The sequence below is a fragment of the Acomys russatus genome, chromosome 8 (assembly GCF_903995435.1).
Source record: "Acomys russatus chromosome 8, mAcoRus1.1, whole genome shotgun sequence".
NCBI classification, from domain to species: Eukaryota; Metazoa; Chordata; class Mammalia; order Rodentia; family Muridae; genus Acomys; species Acomys russatus.
The window spans coordinates 48,347,433-48,356,083 of record NC_067144.1 but is presented as its reverse complement, the minus strand read 5'-3'; positions in this window follow the sequence as shown (position 1 = coordinate 48,356,083).

The following is an 8,651-nucleotide window of genomic DNA, read 5'->3' as shown; positions in this document are numbered from 1 at the left end:
ATATTTTATGTCAGGATTTTTTTAGATTTAACATTTTCTTTAATGCAGGTATCCACGTCTATGATACCTTTGATGCCAGCAAATATCTCTTCCATCTCTTGCTTTTTGTTGGTGAAGGTTTCCTCTGTAGTTCCATCTTGAATTCTTAATTCATTTCCAGATTATTATTCACTTGCAGATTTTCCCCAGTTTGTGTTTTCTTTATGCTTCTTTTTTTTCCATTTTTAGATCTTGAATGTGTTTATTTATTTACTTGAAGAGTTTGTTTGTATTTTCTGGGCTTTCTTTAAGGAACTTATTTATTTCTCCAATTATTTTCATATTATTGGTCTTATTTAAATAACTTATTTTTTCCTTTCAAAATATATACATATTTTAAATATATACATATGTATATGTACATATATGTGTATATATGTTTTGGTTTTGGTTTGTTTGCTATTTAAGACATGGTTCCCTATGTAGCCTTGGCTATCCTAGAACTTGTTCATTAGACCAAACTCACAGAAGTCTGCATGTCTCTGCCTCTTGAGGCCCAGGTTGTGTGTGTGTGTGTGTGTGTGTGTGTGTGTGTGTGTGTAGGGTTGTTGTTTCTTGTGTGTTTTGTGTTGTTGTTTGTTCATTTCTGCAAGCCTTTAATCCCAGCTCTTAGGCAGTCAGATCTCTGAGTTTGAAGCCAGCCTCATCTATCATTTTCATATAGTCAGTTGTAATGTATTTTCTTTCTACCTCATCTATGTTGGAATATGCAATGCCTGCTGTGCTAGTGTAGGTGGGTTCTAGTGGGAATACTTTCCTGAATGTTATTGATCATGTTCTAATGCTGGTGTCTATGTATCTGGGTTTGGGATTATTATAGGTCCAGGTGCTGATATCTGGATTCATCATTATTGGGTGGGTGTCCTTGGTCCAGGTTTCTGCTTCCTCTCAGGATTTTCAGAGAGATGATGTTTGTGTGTTACTTGTTTGACTGTCCTGCTCAGCTGGTGTGTTCACAGGGCACGCCTAACAGTGTTGCAAGCTGATTTTCTGGCCAATATGACATGTAGTTTATTGGGTGCCTGATGGAGTCGCAGCCTGTTTAACTTCACTGTAGTCATCTTGTGACCTGATTAAAATATGTATAGATTGATGACCATATGTGAAACATGTCCTACTCTGTGTTGCAATAGAAATTTGTGATTTGACATTATCAAGTTTAGAGTCTTACACTAGAGCTCAAATTAATATTTGTTTTATGTTATGGTGACCATAGTGTAGCTTATATTCAGTAACAGAGTAAGTAAAAAACATTTCATGGGGATGGAGAGAGGCCTCAATAGTTAAGATCACTGGCTGCTCTTTCAGAGGTCCTGAGTTCAATTCTTGTTAACCACATTGGAGCTCACAACCATCTGTAATGGAATCTGAATCTTTCTTCCTCTGGTGTGCATGAAGACAGAACACTCATATTCATTAAAAAAATAAATCTTTTGAAAAAGAAACATTTCACTAAAAAATTAAGATAAAAATTTGAGTCAACATATGTATTATTAATAGTGCAGAACAGGGAATGAAGTTTTCTTATAATCAGAAGTTAATATTCACTCAAAATAATTTAGCTTGTCCAATCCGGAACCTCTGTAGCTTATAAGCAAGGGCCCTATCTCACTTGAAAAGTACATTGAGCCTGCCTTCAGTCTCTTGAATTTACGTGCACTGAGTTTTCATGTGGTGAAATAAAAAACTTAAAAACACAGCAAATGTAGGAAAAACATATCTTCCTATGGCATTAAGATTGAATGCAGTAATCTGATGCCACCAAGCAGACTCAACCAGAAATGCTGACATGAGGGAGTCAATAGCAAGTCAAAACTCATCACCAGACAAACAGGATACAGCTTCACTGTTAAAGAAATATCTTCACTGTTCTCACTTGTTTTAAGTGAAAAATTAGTAATGAGATTAAAGTTGAAAAAAAAAGAAAACTCTGGCCCAGAGTCTTGTGCGATGACAGTAAAACATGTTAATTTCTTGACAAGCTGAAAACGAAGGATAAAAACCATTTGCTTGTAGTTGAATCTGGTCCTGTTTCAAATGTGGGAAAGGAATTCAAATTTATATGCTGTCAGAAATGAATGTCTTGTTAAAGCAGGAGAAGGCTCCAGTGCCACTGCAGAGAATAGTATCCTCTGGTACTGTCCTTAGGCCATCCCCTCAGTGTTGAGTAAGATGTGGAAGACTGTGGGAGTGTTCTGCTTTCCCATAGGCTCCACTGGGTTGTCAAGACTAGGACTGGCTCCAGAAATCTGACCAAGCAAATCCCCCCATACCCACATCAGATAACCTTTTGTGACCTAACACTAGAGCCAGAGCAAAGCAAGGGAGAATTTTAGAGAACATTGGCTCTAAGTAACATGTCTCACAGTGTCAATTAATTAATATGCACATACATAGAGAGTATACAACCCCCTTATAAAACTTAATTATAAAGTTGAAACTATTCAAGTAGTTCCTAATCACAAGTTCTCTCCTATCAACACTTATCCCATTCCCTCTAATTTTCAGTCAGTGAAATATTCATTTAGGGGATCATCTTCTCAGCTTCCCAACATTTGCTCCCTCACATGCTTTTTCTTTGCTATCTAAATAAATCTATGCTGCTGTTGCATGTGTATACATGTAAAAGTAATTACTAATAACAAGGACCTTGACAGAAAGGGCAAGCTCTCCACATGAACATGCAATACTCTAAGAACACTTTAAGATACTTGTCATGAGGCAATGAAAACACTAACATGATATACAGCTAAATTATTACTTAACAATTAATAGAGAATTTGTATTAAAATAAATTATTAGAAATGTTCTAAGCAAAAAAAAACATTTCAATTGTTTTTAATTTTATAGGTAAGTTATGTTTTAATAATTAAAAATTTATTGTAAAAAATTTCAAATAAAAATATGCAGTGATATTAGCCAGAATAAAAATCTATGTATCTCAGCAAACTTCTGTGCCACTAGAACAGTCATCCTGAGTTTTCACTGGAGTCACATTGGAGTTTAAACTTTCATTTTATCACTTATCTTTTAAAGCACCTATCTACTTCTGTACAAAATTTGTACAAATAATTGACAGAGTTTTAATTTTTTTTAATGTATGACCTTTTTGACTCAAATGATCACTACTTGGATTCCATCTTTCTTCATTAACCAATATATTCCATTTCATCCCTTCCACATCTTTCATTGTGCTCACATGTGAATGTGTTTTACACACACAGACACACACACACTCACATTATGTATATGTTTATGTAAATATGTATATGTGTGCACATATGTGTGTAATATGCCATGATCCATTTATGAGAGAAATCATGCAAGTTTTTTTTCCTTTAATTGTTTTACCTGGTTTAATCTTATGTTTTCTAAGTCTATCAACTCTGTCCATTTTTCCTTCGAATGTGTGAATGTGTGATATCTCTCTCTCTCTCTCTCTCTCTCTCTCTCTCTCTCTCTCTCTCTCTCTCCCTCTCTCTCTCTCTGTGTGTGTGTGTGTGTGTGTGTGTGTGTGTGTGGCTTGTTGAAAACTGCATGTGTGCTTTTTTATATCCACTCTCTTTCCCCAAGCTCTTTCCAGACATAACTGCCCTTCCTGACTTTCAATAATTTGTGTCCCTTCCTGACTTTCAATAATTTGTGCCCCACACAGGCCAATTTGTTCTACACAAATAATCAGGGTTGTGTTGCCATTCACAGGATAATAATCCACTTGTAAGTGGATGCATTCTTAGAGAAAACTGACCACGTGTCTCACAGAAGTTACAGACTGCTGATAGCTCCTCTGTCATCGGTGGGACTTGATGGCTAGTTCCTCTCCCCATGCCGAGATATGTTCTCACTTCTGTGTGGACAGGTCTTATCTGTGCTTTTTCAACCTCTATTAGTTCATATCTGTATCACAGTAAAAGATACATTTCTTTCTTTGTTAAAACTGAATTTATTTCAGTTTAGATTTGTCTGTTTAAGCAGTCATGGAACTAGTTTAGAAAGTCTAAGTATGATTTAGACCCCCCAAAAGTAGAAGTCTTATATCTTATTTTTATGATGAATATATCTTTGTAGAAATATAAGACCTGTTCTTTCACTGAAAATTGTAAAATGGAAGTTTTTGTTAATCTTCTTTTTTAATATATAGTTATGCTTAAGGAGAAGTTTTAAAAGTCAAACATTAAGAAAAAATCAAAGAGATAGGAAACTGCATGATGTACATGCATCTTCCAGGAAAGCCATTATAATTGAATCATTCTGTTCTCCTTCCATGGAGATTCTAATGGCTCCATACTATGCAAGCAAGTGCGACTAATAATAGAATCCATCCTCATAAGCATGCTGTTAAGGCAAGAGATGACAGCAGGAGCAGGAGGAGAAACAACACTCTACATGAATCACTCTGACCTAGAAGACTGAAGGAAACACAAAAGCAACAATGAGATTACAACAAGCAGCGGTCTCAGGAGACAAAGTGGGGTTGTGTTAGCTCTAAGGATTCCACACAAAGAGGCAGGCCCCTAAAGTGAACCCCCACCACTGGAAATATAAGAAAGGTTTCAGAGAGATAAAATGCTAAGTTTCAGTCATTAGTAAAACATTGCTTTGTAAAAAGTAATATTAGAACTTGCCGTGACACTATCCAAAATCTCACAGAAACTGTTCATTGCCACTTAAATGACAGAATAATGGTAAATTGAGATTTGTATCTCATTTTGTAGGTCATTATGACGAAAAAGTGAACTGAACAGATAGCTTTCTTATTCAATAAAATTGATAACATCAAATTCTTAAATATTACAACTGTGAAGTAATTGCTTTGTTGTAAAGCTATGAATCCTTTCAAAATTTTCTGTACTTTATCAACCAGATTCCAAATATTATTTCATTGTATTTCCTCATTTAGTTTATTTTTAAAATGATGATCAATTATAAATATCAAATTGGTTGACTATGAAGAGAAACTTCTACTTCAAATAATCTCTTAATATATGAAATGCTCAATTAATTTGCAAAAAATTAATACTTAATGGTTATTTTAAGTTGCTTTAATTGCAAAGATATGGAAAATGTTGATGCTTTATGTTAAAAGCAAGAATCAAGGGATTTTCTGTTTTACCAGATTTCAGTGTGCTGGACCACATCAAACTTATCTCTTTGAGAGCTACTAACCTCTGTCATTGAAGTGGGAATGTACTTATAAGAAAGTGTCTTAGAGTTTCTTTTGCTGTGATGAAACACCAGGACCACAAACAAGGTGGGGAGGAAAGAGTTTATGTTGTCTCACACTTCCACATTGTAAAAATTCATTGAAGGATGTCTGATCAGGAACTCAATCAGGGCAGGAACTTGGAGGCAGAATCTGATGCAGAGAAAATGGAAGGATGCTGCTTATTGCCTGCTCCTCGTGGCTTATTTAGCCTGCTTTCTTATGGAACCCAAGCCCACCAGCTCACCCACAGTAGAATGGGATCTCCCCCATCAATCAATAATTAAGATAATGCTCTACAGACTTCCTTGCAGCTCAATCTTATGGAGGCATTTTTTCAATTAAGGCTCCTTCCTCTCCAGTGACTCTAGCTTGTGCCAAGTTGACATAAAGCTCACCACCACAGAAGGTCAATTGATGCACATGGTCTTCTTTCCAATAAAAGTTTATGTGTCAGGTATGGCTTATGTCCTGGAATTTGCCTATCAATAATTTAAGAACAGCTAAAAGTAAAATAATGACCTAACTGTAACTTAGGAATGTTATTTATAAAAGGCAGTATTTTTCTCTTCACATAATTTACTGTATTTTTTATAACAAAACATTGAAGGTATAAGTATTCTAGCTACGAAACTTAAGTCCAATATTTCTAATGATAATTTTTATTTTTTTCTTTTTTTTTTAAATATAACCTGATAGATCTAAACTCAAAATCTGTACAATTTTATTAAAAAAATGATAGCATGACATAAAAACCACACAATTACTGTAGTGTTTTGTAATTAATCATATTCTGTAAGTTAGATACTATTGTTCACTTGTAGCTAGCTGTATTTTTACCCTATCTGGGGTCTGCTTAGCTGAGAGATACCATATTTACAAGCCTCAGCACAGGTGTAGCTTTTTCACAGAATATATGTTAGGCATGCAAATATTTTCCAGGTCTGTACACGGGTTTATTTTGTCATGTTGTTGTTTAGATTAGATTACCAAAACATCTATGTCACAACCATTTTCTTAGATCAGAAACTGCAATCTACATATGAATTGTGAATGTTCCTAAATTAAAGGAATTGATCCTTTGGAAAATGTTTTTTTTTTTTTTTAACATGTTTTGCTTTGAGAATTAAACAGTCTTGAACAATATTTATTTTTATTTCTATTCTTTGTAAGGAAAGTGCCCTTCACTCTTTGGAGAAGCAGCGTCGTTTACTGTGTCAGAATTTCCCAGTGCTCCACAGTAAATAGAAATTGTCATTCAATTAATAAAATGTGTAAAGAAGCATAAAATTGTAAAAGTTACCACATAATGCACGATTCCCCTGACTTGTTCTAGTGTTCTCCACAGAATTTCGAATGACGAGCTCCTTATTTTCTTCATGTCACTTTTGGAGATTTTTGTTGGTATTTTTTCCCTGTAACATTTTTCCTAGTTACTCATTCTTAGCAGTTAATGTTGGGCAGAAAATGCTCTCTGACTTCTTGTGAGGTGGCTCTCAAGTTCTGCAGAGCTGGCACTTTTTTCTACCTGTATTTGTAGGTAATGGAAGCAATTTTGTAAATGTATCTCTTGTATTAAGGGACTCATTCTGGAAGTAAGAAATTCAGCTCTGTAATTTCTAGACACTTCGAAAGGCTTAGGCTAGTATGGTTGGGAAGCATTAGGGTAGTTAACTATCACCAAAAGCATCTCTTTAAGTGAAATTTTCTTAGATATATCTATGTTATGAAATCACAGACACAGATGTAAATCATATGTATTAATCCAAACATGGTGATTGGCATTACTTTGTTAAAATTGTCATTTACTTCATAATAAAGTTGAAAAGCATACTTCAGTCAGCTGATTTGAATTCAAAACATGCCTACAATAATAACAAGAATAAAGAGAAAGGTGGCCCCATTCTATCTGCCTCTCTTCAGGACTATAGGGCCAGAGGAAAGAAAAATTCCTGTATAGTGGAACCAGTAGTCAGCTCTTAGATCACAGGGGTTTTCCAATAATCTTTGCACAATCAGAGATAAGAAGCTAAAATCCTCAAAGCCATGAGTCATCAAGCTGTCAGCTAAACAGCAGCCTTTATTACTTTCACATCCTTGTTCTTCCATCCCTTAGAAATTTTTAGAAGGCTTTTCTCCTAGTGGTGAGCTTTCTCGGGCTTTCTGAAGATCCATCAGCCCATCGTAATTCCTAATTTGTGTTCAGAGCCACCAAAGATACTCATCGAAATCTGATGCCTAACTCACACACAGAGGGACATAATTGGTCCAGTCATAGGGTATGAAAGTCCTTCCTTTAGAAGCTGCTTAGCTACCATTTTCAGGAACTCACGCCTCACTCTATGCTGAAGATGGTACATTGTGTATAAGCCACTATATAGCATTTTATTCCAAATCACGATGCAATTCAATCTGTAAACAACTGTTTTTTTATTTTAAATTTTTATTTTTATTTACGTTTCTGTGTGTAAAGGCCACAAGTGTGCAGGTGTCCATGGAGATTCAAAGAGGATGTCTGCTCCCTTGGGGCTGGAGTTACAGGTGATGATTGTTAAGAACCAAACTTTGTCCTTTGGAAAAGCAGGAAAAGCTAATTGTTGAGTAATATCTCCAGCACTCTAAAATGGTATTTTTGAAAAAATACAAATAAAAATATTTCCTCCAGGGTCTGGAGAGATCTTGCAGAGGACATTCACAACCCTCCATGCACATGCATATATGCACTCATGCACACGAGCGCGCACACACACACACACACACACACACACACACACGTGTGTGCACGCACATACACATGCACGCACACACACACGCATGCACACACACACATGCACACACATACACATGTGCACATGCACACACACATGCACACACACACAAACACATATGCACACATGCATGCACACAAACAAACAGACAAAAAGCACTTATCCACATAAAATAATTAAACTTAATTTAAAAAATTCTTCCAACCAAATAATCAAAGAATGTATGCAATTTATGTATCAGGTAAGGACTTTATTTCATGTTTAAAGAGTTGGGTAGATCTGGGAAGGGGTTTAAAGTTTACCTCCTGTATTGTCCTTGGCTGGTGCCTTAGTTTGAGCGGGACCCCTGGGCCCAAATCTGCCTATCATATTGTTCTACTTGTAGATTTCTAGGACCCTCTGGATCCTTTTATTTTGCTGTTCTCCCATGCGTCTCTCATTTAGAGTCCCAATATGATGCCTTCCCTTCTGTCCCAGTTTCCTGGTAAGTGAAGGCTTTTGTGGGACATGCCCCTTGGGCTAGTATGCAGATATAAGTGAGTATATACCATTTGATTCTTTCTGCTTCTGGGTTAACTCACTCATTATGATCATTTCTAGCTCAATCCATTTATCCACAAATTTCGGGAATTCCTTGTTTT